This window comes from Elephantulus edwardii, unplaced genomic scaffold (assembly GCF_000299155.1).
Source record: "Elephantulus edwardii isolate Elephantulus edwardi_28Jun2011 unplaced genomic scaffold, EleEdw1.0 scaffold00003, whole genome shotgun sequence".
Lineage (NCBI taxonomy): Eukaryota > Metazoa > Chordata > Mammalia > Macroscelidea > Macroscelididae > Elephantulus > Elephantulus edwardii.
In genome coordinates this window covers 405,065-425,006 of record NW_006399753.1, presented here as the reverse complement: position 1 = coordinate 425,006, position 19,942 = coordinate 405,065, and the positions used below count along the sequence as shown (strand labels likewise).

General features: G+C 42.1%; 1 pseudogene; it reads right to left on the bottom strand.

Moving 5' to 3' along the window:
* LOC102872735 overlaps positions 1 to 19,721 on the bottom strand; it is a 36,774-nt pseudogene extending 17,053 nt beyond the window's left edge.
* Positions 19,722 to 19,942: the final 221 nt, after the last annotated feature.

Genomic DNA, 19,942 nt, shown 5'->3' with positions numbered 1-19,942 from the left:
GTCCAGTGTGAAAACCTAATAATGTATAGTTGAGTTCTGGTGAGTTCTCTAGCAGCAGAAACTAAAGAGTGAAATACAAGAGCTGAAACCACTTGCCTGGGCCCAAAAGCAGATTCAAACACCCCAAGAGGCAGAAATGAGATGGCAAGAGCCAAGTTCAGGTGTGATCTCTTCTGCCAGGATGTGTACTAGCAGGTGCCACAGGAACCCTGGCTGGGCAATTTTCACATAAGGATATCCCTTCAGGGCTGTACAAAGAGGGGCACCTACATAGTCATTGCTGGTGCACACCCCTTCTCTACTTCCAATTTGTAGAACTGGAAAAATCACAACCCCATCTCTCAGACTGAACCCTGGGTAAAGTGGAATAGTTTCCATTATCTCCATGCTGAACAGACATTCAGGTCCTATTCACCAGATTGTTAACTGATTAGGAACATTGTATCATGTTTGAGCAGACCCAGGAAAAGCAGATAAGCCAAACTTCCCTGACCCTAATAATAAAAAGAAGCCCCTGGGACTGAGGCTATTACCTCCTGTGAATTTAAAGAGGACCACAAAAAAAATGGCAAAGAAGATTAATCAGAACTGGCTTTGACAGGCACTGTGGCATTTGGACAAGAACAAACTGGGAGGAGGGTAGAGAGAATAGTGCAACAAGGAATGAATGGAAACCCAAAATCTCTGTAAATGTTTATGAAAATTAATAAAATATAGAAAAAAAAAATAAAAAGGACCGCAAAAGAAGACCAGACAGTAAACCAGCTGTACTGGACTTCTCTAACTGTGGCGCTGAGACAAACAGGCCCATCTGCTTTCTTAGATCTTAATCCAGAGGAGCTGGGAAATGTCCACATGATCAATATGACTTGTTAGGGTCAGAGGTAATGTGGCATGAGGACACAGGGCTTCTGCATGTTAGAAATATGGCTTGGTGTTGTGACAAACATGGCAGAACAAAGGATCTCTGCAAGACAGTTTTTACTTCTGCAGAAGGATGCTTGGGTAGACCTAACAAGCACACCAAGACCAACAAGCACACGAGCAGACAGTCTGCTTGGGTTTTATCCCTCATGCAAAAGCTAAGGGTGTGTCTCACTCTACTGGCAAAGGGTTTCAACCTCACACTCTTGTTCCTGCCTGGTTTCCTACTTTGGCCTGTGTTTGAAAGGAGGGGGCTAGGACATAAAGAAGGTTGGAATGTCTTTGTTTCAGGCACCAAGAGCTGGCCTTGGCTTTTTCACAAGAAGAGTACAAGGACAAGGGAGTTTCTCTTAATAATTTTAGAAAAAGGTCCTTGTTTCAGCTTTAACTCCATCTTGTAATATTGAAGAGAAGATACATGTATTCTTCTTTCTTACATGCAGGACTCTGCAATATCAATCGGCCACACCATTCCTATAATACCTTTGTTTTCTGTCTGAAAAACACCACAGTAGAAAGTTGTAAAAAATAGTTTAGACTGGCCTATCTTCAGAGTAGGAGAACACAAATCTGGGGTAATAAGTCACAAACTAAACCAAAAGAAACAAATTATTAACTAACGTGATAAATTATAGAGACTCTGGAATGTGTAAGATAAGGGGGAAGGGAAGAACAGACTATGGTAAAAAAGAATAAAGGATCCTCCAAAATGAGTAACCAAGCAAAATAAAGGGGGAAGGGAAAAATATTGTCACATGCCATAGCGACCCTATGTGCAATAGCTTAGAACCTTGTTAGATCTTGAGCTAACATAATCATCTCTGACACATCTACCCTCATTACCCCAGTCACTGAGTCAATCCATCTCATCCAGGATCTTCCTCTCTCACACTCTCCCTCCACCTTTCCATGCATGATGTCCCTCTCCAAGAGCTGGTGTCTCTTTGCAACATGTCCAAAGTATGTCAGACAGTTTCAAAATCCTTGCCTCTAAGAAGCAGCCTGGTTTCACCCTCTTCAGGCCATACTTGTTTGTTCTTTGAGCAGTCCATGGTATATTTAATACTCTTTTCTAGCACCACAACTCAAAGGCATTAATTCTCCGATCACCTTTAGTCATTTTCCAGCTCTCTGGTGAATAGCAAGTAATTGTGAAGACCATGCCTGGGTAAGGTACATCTTAGTCTCGAAGGACATTGGATAGGGGATTGTAAAAAAAGGAATATAAAATATAGGTGACATCCTGGAAACCCTGTACACCTCCCAGTACTTGATTAAGAGGAATGGGGTGAAGACGTTGTGATCTAGGATAAGAACTCTTGTTGGACTGTGGAAAGCAAGCCAACCTGCTTCTCTGTCAGAACCTGAGCACTCAATTTTGCAAAATCAGCTAATAAAGACTCACTCTTGCTAAACTGAATTTCAGATTGGATTTCATGAGTGCTTGTCAGGTCAACACTGTAGGTAACTCATTAGCGAACTCATATGGGATAAGGTAGCTAGAAGGTACCATTCCCAGCTCAAGGAGTGGCCCTGGTCAGGGAATTACTCTGATCCTCCAGTTGCAAAGAGGAGCCCAGACAGTGTCCTGGGTACTGACAGCATTTTTTACAAGGTGAACTTAATATATGGAAAAATCACCTCTCTCTACAGCTAGAGATGAGTACAGAAGAAGAACTCAAGCTAGGAAAAAGAACCCCTTAAATAGTTAATGCCTTCCCAAACGAATGCCTTTCTTTCTCTATTGAAGCCCTACTGTCTGTTTCTTTTTTTTTAATTGAGATTTCTAATGAAAGTTATAGAGAACTTGGATTTTCATTCATTCATTGTTGCACATTTCCTTCCCTGCCCAACCCTGCTAGTTCACTTTTCTCTTTGAAAAGAAATTTTTTTCATTGTTGTACAATCCCACTGCCTCCACCCAGTCCACTGTATTATGCAGCTCTTACTCTGGACTGTTGTCATGCAAATAATACCTAATCATATATTCCTTTTTTAAAAAATAGTTTCATTTTATTTTTTTTCTGTGAACCGTCAAATTGGATCTGACTGGTACAGGAGGAGATTGCCCCTCCTTCTCCAGCAGAGCATCTGGTGGATTCGAACCATGTACCTCTGGGATTGCAGTGCGGCTTCTTGCCACTAGGCCAACTGAGCTCCCTTAATCATATATTCCTTTTAAGAAGTTCTATAACTCATCTGTTTCAATGCAGTGTACATTATTTATCATCTCTTTTCTTAGTTTCCCCCAACCTCCTTGTCAGTCCTGTTTTATAACAGTGGTATTATGCAATATTTGTCCTTTTGTGACTGAGATATTTCACTCAATATAATGTCCCTCAGGGTCACCCATTTTGTATAATATTCCATTAATTCTTTGTTTTTCAGTGCTGCATAATATTCCATTGTGTGAATATACCAGAGCTTCTCTATCCATTAATTTGTTGATGGGCGCTTGGATTGTTTCCATCTCTTTGCTATTGTGAACAATGCAGCAATAAACATGGGTGTGCATATATCTGTTTGGGTGACAGTTCTGATTTTTTTAGGGCATATTCCCAGTAGTGGAACTGATGGGTCAAATGGTATTTCTATTTCCAACTTTTTGAGAAAGTGCCATACTGCCGTCCAGAGTTGTTGCACCATTTTACACTCCCACTAACAGGGAATAAGAGTTCCAGTTTCTCCACAACCTTGCTAGCATTTGCTGTTTGCACTGTCTGTTTCTTAGTGTACTTTATATGCATGCCTTTCTCACTGTCCAGAAGATCTGCTGTGTCTGGTTCTTAGACAGTGTACTGTGGTTAATCTTCAGCAGGATTTTACTTGAATGTGATTTAAATGATATTGTACAAGAATTTCTACACTCTGTTGGGTCACCTTTTTTAAAAATTATTATTAAATTTTATTAGTTTTAGTGAACATTTACAGAGATTTTGGGTTTTCATTCATTCATTGTCGCACTGTTTTCTCTACCCTCCTCCCCAGTTAGTTCTTCTTCCACCCCCCCCGAATGACTGTTTTAATTGTCCAATTGCCACAGTGCTTGTTAAAGCCAGTTCTGATTAATATCCTTTGTCAGTGTGTCCTTTGCCATTCCCTATCTCTCCTCCCTGAGAGAGACTTCACCCTGATTCATAAGGAAAAGGGGACGGCGTATTTTCTTAGCTACTTCCTGCTGAAAAGGGACGCTGTAGGTTTCAGGGTGAAGATCTTCTCTCACTACTCTAAAGGGCCCCTTTGGCAGTAGGAAACACATAGACTATTATGGAGATTGATTTTGGAATTTAGAGTCACTGTTATCAATTGTGCTTAGCCATTTATGTTCATATCATGGAAGTGTTGCAGCCTAGAAGATACAAATTTAACTAACAAGTTAAAAGTACATGAGTCAAAAATTAAAAAGCAATAATATTCTGAGTAGAGGTTCTAATAGTGGCACAAATCAAGTTACAGAGGAAAGGTGGTTCTTACAATAAAAGGCCTATAGACTAGCACTTTTTTTCTATTATAGTGTAGAGGTTAGGTACCACAAGATGTAGAGGCTCAGCTATGTCATTTATGGTTCTTAAGTCCTGGAGGAAATTCCATCTACCACTGGGTTGTTTTACGGGTCACCTTTTTTGGGAATGGGAACAAATATGGATCTTTTCCAGTCAGTTGGCCAGGTAATTGTCCTTCAGATTTCTTGGCACAATCTGGTGAGCACGTCCAGGGTAGCATCTGTTTGTTGAAATATGTCAGTTGGTATTCAATCAATTCCTGGGGCTTTATGTTTTGCCAAGTCCTTCAGAGCAACCTAAACTTCCTCCTTCATCACCATTGCCTCTTGATCACATGTTGTTTCTTGAAATTCTTCTGTTTCAGTCAATTCTTTTTGATACAGTGATTCTGTATACTCCTTTCATCTTCTTTTAATACTTCCTGGATCATATCATATTCTACCCATAGCATCTTTAAGTATTGCAACTTGAGGCTTGAATTTATTCTTTAGTTCCTTCAGTTTAAGAAATACTGAGCGAATTTGGCCCTTCGCATTTTCAGACTCCAGTTCTTTGCACATTTCATTATAATACTTTGCCTTGTCATCCCGTTCTGTCATTTGAAATTTTCTCTTTAGCTCCTTAACTTCTTGCTTTCTTCCCTTTGCTTTGGCTTCTCAGTGCTCTAGTACAATATTCAGAGTCTCTTCTAACATCCATTTTGGTCTTCTTCTGTCTTTGGAATGACCTTTTGCATCCTTCCTAGATGATATTCTTGATATCCTCCCACAGCTCATCTGGTCTTTGTTCATTAGTGTTCAAGGCCTCAAACTTGTTCATGAATTGGTTTTTAAATTCAGGTGGGATAGCCTCAAGGTCAAACTTTTATTTCTGTGGATTTGATTTTACTTCTTCTTTTGTTTTCAGATAAAGGCTTATTTTATTGAATGATTTACCTATGTAACTGCTAAGGCCACGATGTACAGAGAGGAGAGGAGCTTTATTTCTTGGACTGCCAAGAAAAGAAACAGATTCATCCTGGAGAGGATTAAACCAAGCAACTCCTTGGAGGCAAGGATTCTGGGGCTTCGTCTGACATACTTTGGGCATGTTGCAAGGAGGGACAGGTCCTTGGAGAGGGACATCATGCTTGGGAGGGTGGAGGGATGGTGCAGGAGGGGAAGACCCTCTATGAGGTGGATTGATTCAGTGACTGGGGTAATCGGGATGGGTGTGTCAGAGGCAATGAGATTGGCACAGGATAGAGCAGGGTTTAGGGCTGTTGTACATAGGGTCGCTATGAGTCGCAAATGACTTGATGGCACATAACAACAACAACAACTTCCTCTTTAGACAGAGTCTTGATGATTTCTTATTTCTTGGCCTGGAGCTGCTCCTCATGGCGTTTGCGGGCCTCCTTGGTCTTAGAGCTACAGGCTTCAACCTGGTCAGCCAAAAGCTTCTTGCAGGCTTTATCTGCCTTCAGCTTGTGAATGTGTTCCATGAGAATTTGCTTGTTCTTAAACACATTCTCCTTTACTTTTAGGTACAGGCTGTGACACACGTGGTGATCAATCTTCTGAGACTCTAGGTATCTTCTGAGCAGCCAGTGCAAAATCATCATCCTCCTCATCCAGGTCACCTCCTCGGGCGTTGGAGTGCTAGCAGTACCCTTTCGCTTACCTGTACCCGTATGCCGGCCCTTCCTGCGGGCTAAGTTGTTTTATCGGCATCGAGCCTGAGAATGGACAGTCACAGGCTTGTGGATGATCAGGCTATTTTTGATTTTCCAGATTTGCTGCCAAGAGTTGGCATTGGCAATTTCATTGGTTTCATTGGGGTCCAACCAGACTTTCTTCTTGCCACAGCAGAGAACACTAGAGGCGATCCAGCCACAGCGCTGAAAGGAAAGTGATTATACCTTCTTTAGCTTTAACTTGAACTTGCATATGATTAGTTGCATGTAAGATTCTCACCACTGGGACAATTGGCAGCACCATGATGGATGGAGAAGAGATTGAAGTTGTCAACAATTACAACATGCTTGGATCCACAATCAACACTTTTATCACCAACAGTCAGGAAATCAAAAGACAAACTGCTTCAGGTAAATCTGCTGTCAGGGACCTTTCTAGAGTACTGAGAAACAATGATGTCGGTCCAGAGACTAAGGTGCACCTGATCCAGGCCATGGTCTTCGCAATTATTTGCTATGCATCAGAGAGCTGGATAAAGACTAAGGATGACAGAAGAAGAATTGATGCCTTTGAGTTGTGGTGCCTGAAAAGAGTCTTGAACATACCATCAACTGCCAAAAATACAAATAGGTCTGTCTTAGAGAAGGTAAAACCAGGTTTCTCTTTGGAGGCAAGGATTTTGAAGCTCCATCTCACATACTTTGGGCATGTGACCAGGAGGGACCGATCCTTGGAGAAAGACATCATGCTTGGAAGGGTGGAAGGACAGTGCAGGAGAGGAAGACCTCAGATGAGAGGGATTGATACAGTAACTAAGGCAATGGGAGTAAGTGTGTCAGAGTCAATGAGACTGGCTCAGGACAGGGCAGGCTTCAGTGATATTATACATAGGATTGCTATGAGTTGCAGGCAACTTGATGGCACATAACCATCACCACAACTGTACTTGACATTACTTTTCTTTCTTCTTTCTCCTGAATAAATTTATCTGATGCTCATGTGTTTGTGGCAACCTCCTCTGGAAAGAATTTACTAGTCCTCTCCAAGGCATTTGAGCCTACGTGTCTTCAACCTGACACCTGAACCTAACTACTTGGTGTGTTGGCCAGGAAACTCCCTTCAGGTCAGCCACTGGATTGAAAGTAAGTTCTGCCCCATCCACCCATGACTCACTCATTTTTACTGCTGAACAGGGGGGCTGTGGTGGCTTAGTCCATAGGAAGTTGTGCTACTGACCCAACCACTGATAGATGGAATCGCCAGCAAGTCTACAGGAGAAAGTTGAGAAGTCTCCTCCTGTTGCGATTTACACTCTTGGAAATCCAATGGCTAGTCAGTCAGAATTGACAGTGGTTTGAGGCTTTTGCTTGTTTGCTTATTTAGTATTCTGTGGCATACTGGCATTAAAATTTGACCATATAAAAAAAAAAAAAGAAAGTAAGTTCTGATTTTCTTGTTCATTTTGTTGAGTGAGAATGATATTGTTGATTGGAATGTGTGCCAAAAGGGGATTTGTAAGTGCCAGGAAAGGAAGCTAGTTCATGAGGGTGCTGGGGGCACATCCCCATGCAGAGAGAAATGGCTGCTCCTCAGGAGTGTGGCCTCAAAGACAAAGCAGCACTTCCTCCTCCCGGGATGACCCACACAGGGCAGGACAACATGAGACCACATCCCCATGGTGTGAAGATAGTTAAGTGTATCCAGGGTCACATGATTTGATCAGCCGAAGCCTGGACACTCCCATGATTTAGGAGGCCCTGAGACACATTGTGACTGCCCTTCTGCATCTTCCAATCACTTTCTGCCTCTGGGGTCCTCTTTTGCTTTCCTTTTCACTGCAGCCTGTAGGTTGTGTCTTTGGGAATCTGGAATGTCTTTTCTCTCTATGATTTACTAACTGTCTTTTGCCTCTCTTTCCTGAAGAAAATAGTTTTGTGCTCTTGCTGGTTATGAGTGTATCACCCCTGAACAGACTCGGAAGGCATAGCTCCATGAGCACACTGTCCCCACAGTCTGAAGATGGGATCAGTGCATCAGGGGCAACTGCCTTTTCTTTTTTTTAACTGTAATTTTAATGAAGGTTTACAGAAAAATTAGATTTTCATTCATTATTGCACATTTTCCTCCCTAGCCCCAGTTCATGTTTAAGAATAAAATCAGTCATTGTTGCATAATTTCCTCCCTCCCCTCCCAGTACACTTTGCTATGTACCTCTTATTCTGGACTGTTGTCATACAAATAATACTTAATCATATGGTCCTTTAAAACAATTCTTTCCTTTGTCTGTTCCAATGCAACGTTCATTATTTATCCCCTTTTTTCTTAGTTTATCCCCAATCCCCATGCCAGTCCCATTTTATTTTTTTTTTGGCCAGTCCCATTTTATAACACTGGTGTTATATAGTATTTTTTCTTTTGTGACTGAGATATTTCACTTAGCATAATGTCTTCCAGAGTCACCATATAGTGTAATATTTTATGAGTTCCTTGCTTTTCAGTGCTGCATAGTATTCCACTGTGTGAATATACCATAGTTTTTCTATCCATTTATTTGTTGGTGGGTAGGGACAACTTCTAAAAGCATGTCTCTTTCTCTACTGGTCTCTCAAAATACTGTTTATTTTCTTAGTCATATTTCCAAAATACTACTTTTGGTTTTGTTTCCCCCACCCCCCAGACCCTTTGTTTTCCAGGTTAGAGGTGAGTGAATTCTACAATGGAAATTAATATGGGTCAGTTACTGCCCTCATTTAGTTTAAGCAACATTTACTTTGCCAGGAAGAATTGCAAGTACTAAGGGACTTAACCTTATCTTGGAGTTTCTTCAAGCTAGCAGTTTGCAAGTGTCTCATTAAAATCATTTTTGTGAGGGGAGCTCAGGTGGCCTAGAGGTAAGGAGCTATAATCCCAGAGGTGCACGGTTCGAATCCACCAGATGCTCTGCTGGGGAAGGAGGAACAATCTCCTCCTGTACCAGTCAGATCTGATTTGACGGTACAATGTGGGCGAGCTCTGGTGGCCTAGTGGCAAGAAGCTGCACTGAAATCCCAGAGGTGTGCAGTTTGAATCCACCAGACACTCTGCTGGAGAAGGAGGGACAATGTCCTCCTGTACCAGTCAGATTCGATTTGATGGTACAAACACACAAAAATAATAAAATTAAAATTGAAAAAATAATTTGTGTGCCTAAGACTGAAAAGAACTAAAGAGGGGATGTTTTGCATATTTTTTAAGTGTTAAAAGTAGAGAACTTCACCCTTCCAAAACTCCCAAAAATTATTATTGAGCATTGACTCTGGAAGCAGAAGACGACAAGATCAAAGTATGAAGGAGGCAGAAGTATGTTTAAGTGAAGAGAATTGTTGTAGGAATAAGAGCTACTGCTAAGTTAAAAGTGGAGGTTGAAACTAGGAGAAAATGAGTGAGCAGAGGACCACAGGGGTCCCAGTGCAGATGTAGGGCACCTGACCAGAGGCTCTGAGAGGACAGCCAGAACCAGTAAAGGATATGGACACCACCAGTTGAGCACAACTCTTCTAAAAGGGGACCTGCATTGGGTCTACTGTGACAGGATGCTCCAAGTTGGGATACTAACTTCTGAGCACCAAATCTGCTTGCTCTGTCACCACCTCTCTTTTGTGTTTTTCATCGGGCTATAAAATATAAAATATGTTCAGTCAGTGGCTGAAACTGGGAGGAAATGGGGCCAGAGAATCATGAGACAAATCCAGTTTATAACTGAACTACAGTGGCCTAGTGGTAAGAAGCTGTGCTGCAATCTCAAGGGCAAGTAGTTCAAATCCACCAGCCACTTTATGGGAGAAAGATGGGCAGTCTCCTCCTGTGTGATTTAGTGCCTCTGAAAACCCCCTGGAGGATCAGCTATAAATCAGTTCCGACTCAAAGGCGAACAACCACAGCACACCTGGTAATAGTCCTTTGGGATGCCTTCTGAAGAATGGAAAGGTTTTCAGCTTGACTTCAGATGGTATAAAGAGAAAGAGATGTAGTTCTTTTGTAAAAGTGTTTAACTACAGTTTAAATTAAGTTATTTTAAAGTTTGTCAGCAGCAAAGATTGAAAAAATAGGGAGATAGGACACATCACTGGCATACACCCTTCCCAATTATAAACCATGCAGTGTTTCCTTGCTCTGTTCTGATGACGGTCTCCTGATTAAAGTATAGGTTTCACATAAGCACAATCAAGTATTTTGAGATTCCCATTCTTCTCAGAGTTAGCCACAGTTTTCTGTGATGCACACAGTCAAATGTCATTGCACAGTCAATGAAACACAGACATTCCTCTGGTATTCTCTGCTTTTGGCCAAGATCCATCTAACATTAGCTATAATATCCCCAGTACCATGACCTCTTCTAAACCCAGCCTGCACTTAGGCAATTCTCTGTTGGTGTGCTAGTCCAGTCATTTTTCAATAATTTTTAGCAGAATTTTGTTTACATGTGATATTAATGCTATTGTTCGATAATTTTCACACTCTGTCAGGTCACCTTTGGAATGGGAACAAATAATAAATCTCTCTTTCAGTCAATTGGCCAGCTGGTTGTCCTTCACATTTCTTGGCACAACTTGGCAAGTGCATCCAGGGCAGTGTCTGTTGAAATATGCCAATTATTATGCTGTAAATTTCTTGGGCCTTGTTTTTTGCCAGTTCTTTCATAGCAGCTTGAACTTCTTCCTTCCTCACCACAGGCTCTTGCTCATGGGCTCTATGAGGAGGAATGTGGCATCAGGATTGGAGGAAGACTTATCAACACCTGTGTCATGCAGATAATAAAACCCTGCTTGCTGAAACTGAGGAGGAACTGAAGCACTTGCTGCAGAGGGTCAAAGACTGCAACCTTCCATATAGATTGAAGCTCAACATCAAGAGAACAAAGATTCTCACTATTGGGCCAGTTAGCAACATCATGATAGATGGTGAAGAGATTGAGATTAACAGTTTCAGTTTGCTTGGCTCCACAACCAACACTCTTGGGACAAGCAGCTAGGAAATCAAAAGACAAATTGCATTGGGAAAGTCTGTTGTCAGGGACATCTCCAGAGTATTGAAGAGCAACGATGTCCGTCTGGAGACTAAGGTGCCCCGATATAGGCCATGGTCTTCCCAATTACTTGCTATAAATCAGAGAGCTGGACAATGATTATGGATAATAGAAGGAGAATTGATGCCTTTGAGTTGTGCTGCTGGAGAAGCATATTGAATATACCATGGACTGCTCTGAGAACAAACAGGTTCATCCTAGAGAGGGTGAAACCAGGCTGCTCCTTGGAGGCAAGGATTCTGAAGCTTCATCTGACATACTTTGGACATGTTGCAAGAAGGGACCAACCCTTGGAGAGGGACATCATGCTTGGGAAGGTGGAAGGACAGTGCAAGAGAGGAAGACTTTGGATGAGATGGATTGACTCAGTGACTGGAGTAAAGGTGTGTCAGAGACAATAAGGTTGGCTCAGGATAGAGCAGGGTTTAGAACTGTTGTACATAGAGTCACTATGAGTAACAAGTGACTCGACAGCACATAACAACAAGAGGCAGCAAAGGATGAGGTTTATCTCTTGATAAGCTTCCTTTTCTTAGCCTGCCTACTTTGAAATCTATAGTTAAGAATTATTAATTTTAGCATGCAGATGCAAGTTTTCTCAAAACTTTAAGCAGTTAGCCTGAGACACAATTACCAGGCCAAAATACTCAGTGGGAAAAAAACATACTGTAAAAACTTCTCTCACGGTTTGGATCCACCAGATGCTTTGCTGGAGGAGAGTCAATCTCCTTCCTGTCCCAGTCGGATCCGACTTGACGGTACACAACACCACCACACACACAAACTTCTCATACTCGCTGTTCTGCCCTTCATACAAGCTTCTTGAGCATCAGTGAGGAGGAGTTAAATTTAGGAAACTCATTGTAAGAATAGTGCTGCAAAGTAACAGAAAAAGCTAGAACTAAGCCCGTAAACTCCTGTCTCAGATGGTGAAGAGAGGCTTTCAAACTTTAAATAATCAAGATAGGGCCAGTGAAACTGAAAAGAGAAAAAAAACTAGGCCCTGTTGCTGGTCATACCACCTACACAGCTCAGGGTCACTGATGGGGACCACAACTCTCCTGGGGCGCACAGGACTGAGTAAATCACAGTCTGATTAGCAGTAACATGAAAGGGCACGTCATTAGAAGGCAGACTGTCTTTGTATACAATCAAATACAAGATAAAAATTATAAAAAGGAAAGAATTCTATGCAAAAAAATAAAAAAGAAGGCAGAGCGTCCAGGCTGTTTTAAAGCAGGTTGTGTTGGTGACCTCCTTCAAGGTCATCCACAGCACCAGGCCTCTGACCTGGCAATGACAAAAGCATTAGAGGAGGTCAGCTGATGAGGCCCCACTGATGGAATAAGCACCTCCATCCTGCCAGTTGAACCCCAAGTTGCTGTTGATGTAAAAGCTAATTGAGTTCTTAATGAGATGGCCGCTTTCTCAATTCCACCTCTTCTTGTAAGGCCCTTATCCCCAGTATAGTATAGAGTTGAGTGTAAGCATAAGTAATAATTTAAAAACCAAAACTTTTACCTTGCAGCTTTATGCAAAATTCAAGATACTTCTATCTTGCATTCTCTGTTTACAAGTCTGAGTGTCCAACATTAAAGTCTATAAGAACTACAAGGTTTGCTTTCTGGCTACATCAAGTGCCAGCATTTTCATAAGAAAAAACAAACAAACAAAACACACAACTGGGAAAAGACATTCCCCAAAAGCTTTAAATTCAACTCCCTCCAAAAGTATGGGGAATCTCTGTGGCAAACAAAGTAAAAGAAATAATGATGATAAATGGTAACTCAAGGTCAGTTTGCCCTTATCTTGAAAACAAAGCTAGAAGTCATCCTGAGATTGTGACAGAAAGGTCTGACAGTGCTACATTTGTCACAGGACTGTTGCTAAGATATAACTTAAAAAAAACCTCTTCTGTAGTTTTGTTATACTGGTGCTGTCATGTTAATTATTGAAGGCATTTCTCTTTTACCATATGATTCAGATGCTTTTTAAATTATTATTATTAAATTTTATTAGTTTTAATGAACATTTACAGGGATTTTGGGTTTTCATTCCTTCATTGCTGCACCATTCTCTCTCCCCGGTTCGTTCTTCTTCCCCCCCCCCCCAATGTCTGTTTTAATTGTCCAATTGCCACAGTGCTTGTCAAAGCCAGTTCTGATTAATCTCCTTTGTCAGTGTGTCCTTTGCCATTCCCTATCACTCCTCCCTGAGAGAGACTTCACCCTGATTCATAAGGAAAAGGGGATGGCATATTCTCTTAGCTACTTCCTGCTGAAAAGGGACGCTGTGGGTTTCAGGGTGAAGATTTTCTCTCACTACTCTAAAGGGCCCCTTTGGCAGTAAGAAACACATAGACTATTATGGATATTGATTTTGGAATTTAGATGCACTCTTATTGTGTTTGGCTGTACATGTTCATATCCTTGAGGATGTATCATGAGGGTGTTGCAACCTAGAAGACACAAATTTAACTAGCAAGTTATAAGTACATGAGTCAAAAATTATGGAAAAGTAAAAGAAAAGGTTCTTTCATTGTTTTACAAACCCTCCCCCAGGTCCCTTCTACCATGTAGCCATCGCTCTAGACTCCTGTGATGACAGAAATACCTAGTCACATATCTCTTTTAAACAGTTTTCTCCCTCCTCCGCCTCAGTGCAGCACACATCATTGAACCCATCTTACTCAGTCTCTCCCCAACCTCGAGGTTAGTCCCATTCTACAACAGTGGCATCATGCCATATTTGTCCTTTTGTGACTGGGATATTTCACTCAGCATAATGTTCTCCAGAGTCAACCATTTTGAATAATATTGCATGAGTTCCTTGTTTTTTAATGCAGCATAGTATTCCATTGTGCGAATATACCACAGCTTCTCTAGCCATTCGTTTGTTGATGGGCACTTAGGTTGTTTCCAACTCCTTGCTATTGTGAACAAAGCTGCAATGAACATGGGTGTGCATATATCTGCTTGGATGTCAGCTATGGTCTCTTCAGGGTATATTCCCAGTAGTGGAATTGCTGGGTCAAATGGTATCTCTATTTGCAACTTTTTGAGAAAGCGCCATACTGCTTTCCACAGGGGTTGCACCATTTTACACTCCCACCAACAGTGAATCAGGGTTCCAGTTTCTCCACAACCTCGCCAGCATTTGTTGCTTGCTGTTCTGTTAAATTTTGCTATTTTGACTGGGGTGAGATGATATCTCATAGTTGTTTTAATTTGCATCTCTCTTAGGGCTAGGGATTTTGAGCATTTCTTCATGTGCTTGTTAGCCATCTGAATGTCTTCTTCGGTGAAGTGCCTGTTCATATCCTGTGCCCATTTTTCTATTGGATTCTTTACCTTTATCTTGTTGTGGTGCTCAAGTATTTCATAAATTCTGGATATAATTCCTTTATCTGATATGTTATTACCAAATACTTTTTCCCAGTCAGTGGCTTCCCTTTTTACCCTGTTGGAGAAGTTTTTGGATGTGCATAGGGATTTGAGTCTTAGAAGATCCCATTCATCTACGTTATCTTCTCCTGGTTGTAGGTTATTCAGATGCTTTTATCACCTACTTATAAAGGAGCAAATGAACCATAAATCTTCAGAAGTTTCAAGAAACAGAAATGTTGGTAAAAACTTCTAAAACAGAGAGCTCTAGTGGCCTAGTGGCAAGAAGCTGTGCTAAGATCCCAAAGGCACGTGGTTCAAAACCACCAGATGCTCTGCTGGAGGAGGGGCAATCTCCTCCTGTGTCAGCTGGCTCCAATTCTATCGTACACAACAACAACAAAATAAAAAAAAAACCTCCTAAAAGTTGTGTAAGTTACTAAATTAAGCCTGTGTATTACCTGAAGCTAAAGTGCAAACTTCCTCCATCCCTAAGAGGCAAGGAAAATAGGAGTATTTGACAAAATTGACTAACCAGTTGTAGAAGGCATAAGAAAGTGTGTGTAAACCTGAGGCCAAGCAGAAAGGTAGTAAGGATGGTACTAAGTTCATTTAGAAAGAAGATAGTGGGAGTCAGCCTTTGTTCAAATATAAAAGCAAGTAAGGATTAAAAATAAGTGAATTAAGTGTAAGATTAAGGGAATTTTATTTTCAATTTATTTGAAAATATTATTAATGTTGAAATATTCTGCACTTAAAATAGATAAAGGCACGCAAATCAAGTTCACTCTTGATGGTATTATCTCAGTGCAAGAAGCAGATATGTCCCTGCTATTGCTATAACTGCTAAGACCATTTTTCTAACATGCTTTTTAAGTTTTTATCTTCTAGACCATATGACTTCTAGTACAAATGATGCTAGTGCAAGAAGACTCTAAGTTAGCCTGAGCTGATCCTGGCACCACCAACCCCTTAACCTTATTTATTCCTGTAGCCCCCAAAATTTCTCTAAATGTTAACAGAGGAAGTAGAACTTAGGGATGGAGCTGCATTCCATAATCAGCAGAAAGTATCCAGAATTAACAATACCCAATTCCAAAAAGATTTTTAAGATCCACATCTCTCAGTGGGTATGTTAGTGTCAGAGAGAACAAAAGGCACACGGTGACAAGGACAGGGGACTGCTCCAGGAAGCTGCAGGGTGCAGGCAGCCATGGCATGTCCTGCTCAGCACCGCCCACCACAGGAGATGACTTCCATATATGGAAGATTTTACCTCTCTCCACCAACCAGAGCTGGCCACAGGAGAAGAAACCCAACCAGGAAGAAAAAGACATTGGTTTGAGTAGGAGTTCTTCTTCCTGGTTGATGGTACTGTAGAACAGACCATCAGCCAGGAAGTTAACTCCTACTCAAACCAATGTCTTTCTCTCCCTCAAGAAGACCTGCTGTCTGTTCCTTAGACAGCGTACTGTCATTAAGAAATTTCTCTTTGCTGTCAATAAATTTTCTTTCCTCATTTATCCGGTGTTTGTGTGTTTGAGGCAACCTTCTAAAGAAAACTTGCTGGTCCTCTCTGAGGTGTATGGCCCTGAGTATCTTCCACACTGGTACCAGCACTTAACATGAAATTTTTTAGAAACAGAGTGCAAAACTTAGAAAGATAATTTGAGGTTACCCATAGGACGGATACTTTTGAATTGTGGCGTTGGAGAAGAGTACTGAATATCCCAGTATTGTCAAAAGGACAAACAAGTCTGTCTTAGAGAAAGTGCAACCATAGTGCTTAGTGGCCAGGATTTGGGCGTATGGTCAGTAGGGGCTACTCCTTGGAAAGGGATACCCTGCTTGAAAAGGTGGATGGTTAGAAAAAGAGGAAGACCCTCAATGAGATGGATTCCCACAGTTACTATAGCAATGGGCTCGAGTATATCAGAGATGGTAAATTTTGACCTGCTGTTTGTGGGGTCACTATGTTATGCTCCACTCAGGGCACCTAACAACAACAAGGGACAGCTTAACTCAGAACCTTCAAAATGTGCAGCAACAGAGACCACAAGGCTGAGCTGAGCAGAAAGTAAAAGCTAAGAGGCACGGCTGCTCTTGTGTAGACTGTCATTAGGCCTCCTTCCATAAAAGCAAGGAATAAAAGAGATGAGAAAAAGAAAGAGCTTCCAAGGGGAGCACGTGTGCTCAATGGGTCAAGGGCATCTCCCACAGGGAAGAAAGTACAAGAGCAACACTGGAGAGGAGAGAGTCCCAGAAAAGGAGAGTGGCCACACCTGGAGAAATTCTATTCTCTCAATTGTGTAAAAGAAACATGTCTTGTGCACAATGAATACATTTTTTAAAGAGAAAAGTGAACTGGGGGGACCAATAGGGAGGGAAATGAATGAATGAAAGGAAATCCAAGTTTTCTGTAAACTTTCATTAAAATCACGATTAAAAATTATAAAAAAAAATTATGTCACAAATACCCTACATGTCAACAAAGGTGGCTTTGTAGTAGGTACTCTGTGGAGGGGAAAGACAAAATAAAAAACCACCTGAAGAAATAAATGAAAGAGTCAACCCAGAAGAGGGGAGATAAATGAGAGGACTTAAAATCAGGCTGGTTCCGCCTGAGACTGTGACTTCTGAGACTATAACCTCCTGGGACACTGTATCTTCCTGAAACTATAACCTCCTGGGAAACTATAACCTCCTGGGACACTGTATCTTCCTGAAACTATAACCTCCTGGGACACTGTATCTTCCTGAGATTGTAACGTCCTGAGATTCTATAACCTTCTGAGACACTGCAACTTCCGCTGCATGTCCCTATGAGCCAATTGCATAGAGACAAGAATTGAATCTTCGACACGTGCTTTATTCAGACCCAGTGATTTGGGAGAAAGCAGCAACCTAGATCCTCTCAGGACCAAGCCAGGCTTTTTAAGGGGGTGGTTCAAGAAGTAGGTAAAAGGAATGAATGTGAGAAGGATCGAGGAAGGAAGTGCCCAGCGGTCTGATAAGGCTGCTTGTTCCACAATACAATGTCTCCTTCTCTTAACTCTTTTCCCCTTGATTTTATGGAAAGGGCCCAACAACAGTCTACAAGAGCGGCTGTGTCTCTTACCTTTTGTTTTCTTCTCAGCTCAGCCTTGTGTTCTCTACTGCTGAAGACTTTGAATGCTGTCTCTAGAAGCTTCCCCTTGTTATTAGGTGCCCTGAGGCTGCCCCTGAAAGGCAGGTCCTGATGGTGTCAGTGTCACATGTGCTGTGTGTGTGGAGGTAGGAAGTCAGCAGGTTTCTTTCATGATGGTGTTTCCTTTGTTCAAGTCATTTCTTATGTTTTTTTTCCTCAGGGTGACTTGATTAGAAATCCTTAGCTCCTGGAATAAACAGTCTCACAGCTGGTTAATCAATCAGGTTAATAGGACTTATTTAGGCAGCTTATCTACCATCATCCATGGAAGAAGAATGTCACAGTTCCCCCCAGGCCTGACCATTCCTTGAGGAATGTATTGAGAAGGCTTGGCCACATTCTGACAAAGTGACTGGATGACCAGATCCTGATAAGGCCCTGGGCCTAATCACATACCCACAAGGATCCTTGCCCCCAAATTCCTGAGCAAACTACCATCCACTTTAAATCTCCTTAACAGCCTGTATACAAGGAAACTGCTTTTATCTGCCTGCTCTGTTCTCTCTGCACCAAATTTCTTGGAGTCCCTCTCAGGTCTACTTAAAAAGGCCTGTCACTACCTAGTACCAGCTTCTTTCTTTCTCTCTCTCACCTCTTTTTTTTTATCTAATATTCCTAAGCTTAGGCAACTACATCTGAGCAGTCAGGTTAATGGACATACAGAGGCAGCTTTTTGCCATCTTCGTAAACTCATAAACTGCCTGAGCTCCTCCCACCTCACCTTGGGTGCTGTGTTTGGTAATCAATGGACAGATGTTAGATCAAGTTGGTCTTTCCACAGATTTGCTGTAACCAGTCACACTAATTGTTTGCATAGTCTTTATACAAGACAACAAACTGGTCTTTGGGGTTTTTTTTTCTTATGAAAACAGTATTTATTTATCTTCCCTTTGCAATCACTTTCCCTAGGCTGTCTGGGGAGGTATGGGGACAGGAACATACAGGGTAGATGAGACCTGGGGTGGGGTGGGGGGTGGGAGGGGCTGCCAGGAAGCAACAAACTGGGAGCTGGAGACAGCTCCTTCACATGGCAATGAGGACCAAAGAGGCCACCATCAGGCAAAAGAGGCCCAGGCGTCTGAGAGGGCTAAGACCAGAATGATGTGGGAGAAGAACCACTGCTTTAGAGAAGGATTCCTGGCCTAACCAAGGATGAGGCTCCCAAACACAGGCCCCATTGCAACTCCAGAGCCAGCCTCTGACTCTGGCAGCCCCAGCCCCAATTAATTTGGCTGCTGGGTTAATATTCCTTGAGATGGTGCTGGTTTGGAAGCTGCCCCTAGGGATAAATGAAATCAAGGAACGTGGGGTTGTCAAAACAGCTGAAGTTCACATCGGTCAATGTGTCTGGTTATTTCAGCGCCTCTGCAGACAATGGACAGACAGCTCAGCAGCTAAGAGACAGGCACTCTTGATCTGGGAAGGGGTGGAGACAAACTTGGTGCTGGCATCCATTTTCAGGGGATGAGGGACTATGGCAGGAAAGCTGCTCCTAGTGCAGAAAAGACCAGGGGAAGGGTGACAAATGGGTTTTAGGATACACAGAATGTTGTTGTTATGTGCTGTCAAGTCGCCTGTGACTCACAGCAACCCTATATGAGTTCTGAAGTCTGCCCTGTCCTGAGTCAGTCTCACTGACTCCCATACACCTACCCCCATTGCCCTAGTTACTGTAGCAATCCACCTCATCTGGTTTTCCTAAAACCATCCCTCGAAGGTAATAGCCCAACGGTCTCTGCCTGAGGCTCCTAGAAACCAATCAACTCTCCTTTCCCTTTCCCTTGCCGTCCAGGCCCCACAGGCCCCCTCCTGACACCAATGATATGACACTTTCTCTGCTGTCAGAACGTTTCTGGCAGTCGCAGAGACATCCAATTCTGCCAGATTCTACATGCCCCGGCTCTACTTTACCTCAATAGAGAGGCAGGACCTGTCCCAGGGACAGGTCTCCTCCTCTGAAATGCACCTCCACACGTCCGACATTATGCCTAATCTCCGGCATTCTGCCTCATCTCCGGCATAACGCATCATCTCTGGCATTTTGCCTAATCTAAAATTCACACATCTTCAGCATTATGCCTAATCAGCCTCCTCTAGAACCTGTGCACATTCAGAATTATGCTCCTAATTTAAATCAATCTCAAATTTTTTCACCTAAATTTGACTCGTTCAAACCACCTGGCCTTCAAAACATAAATACTAAA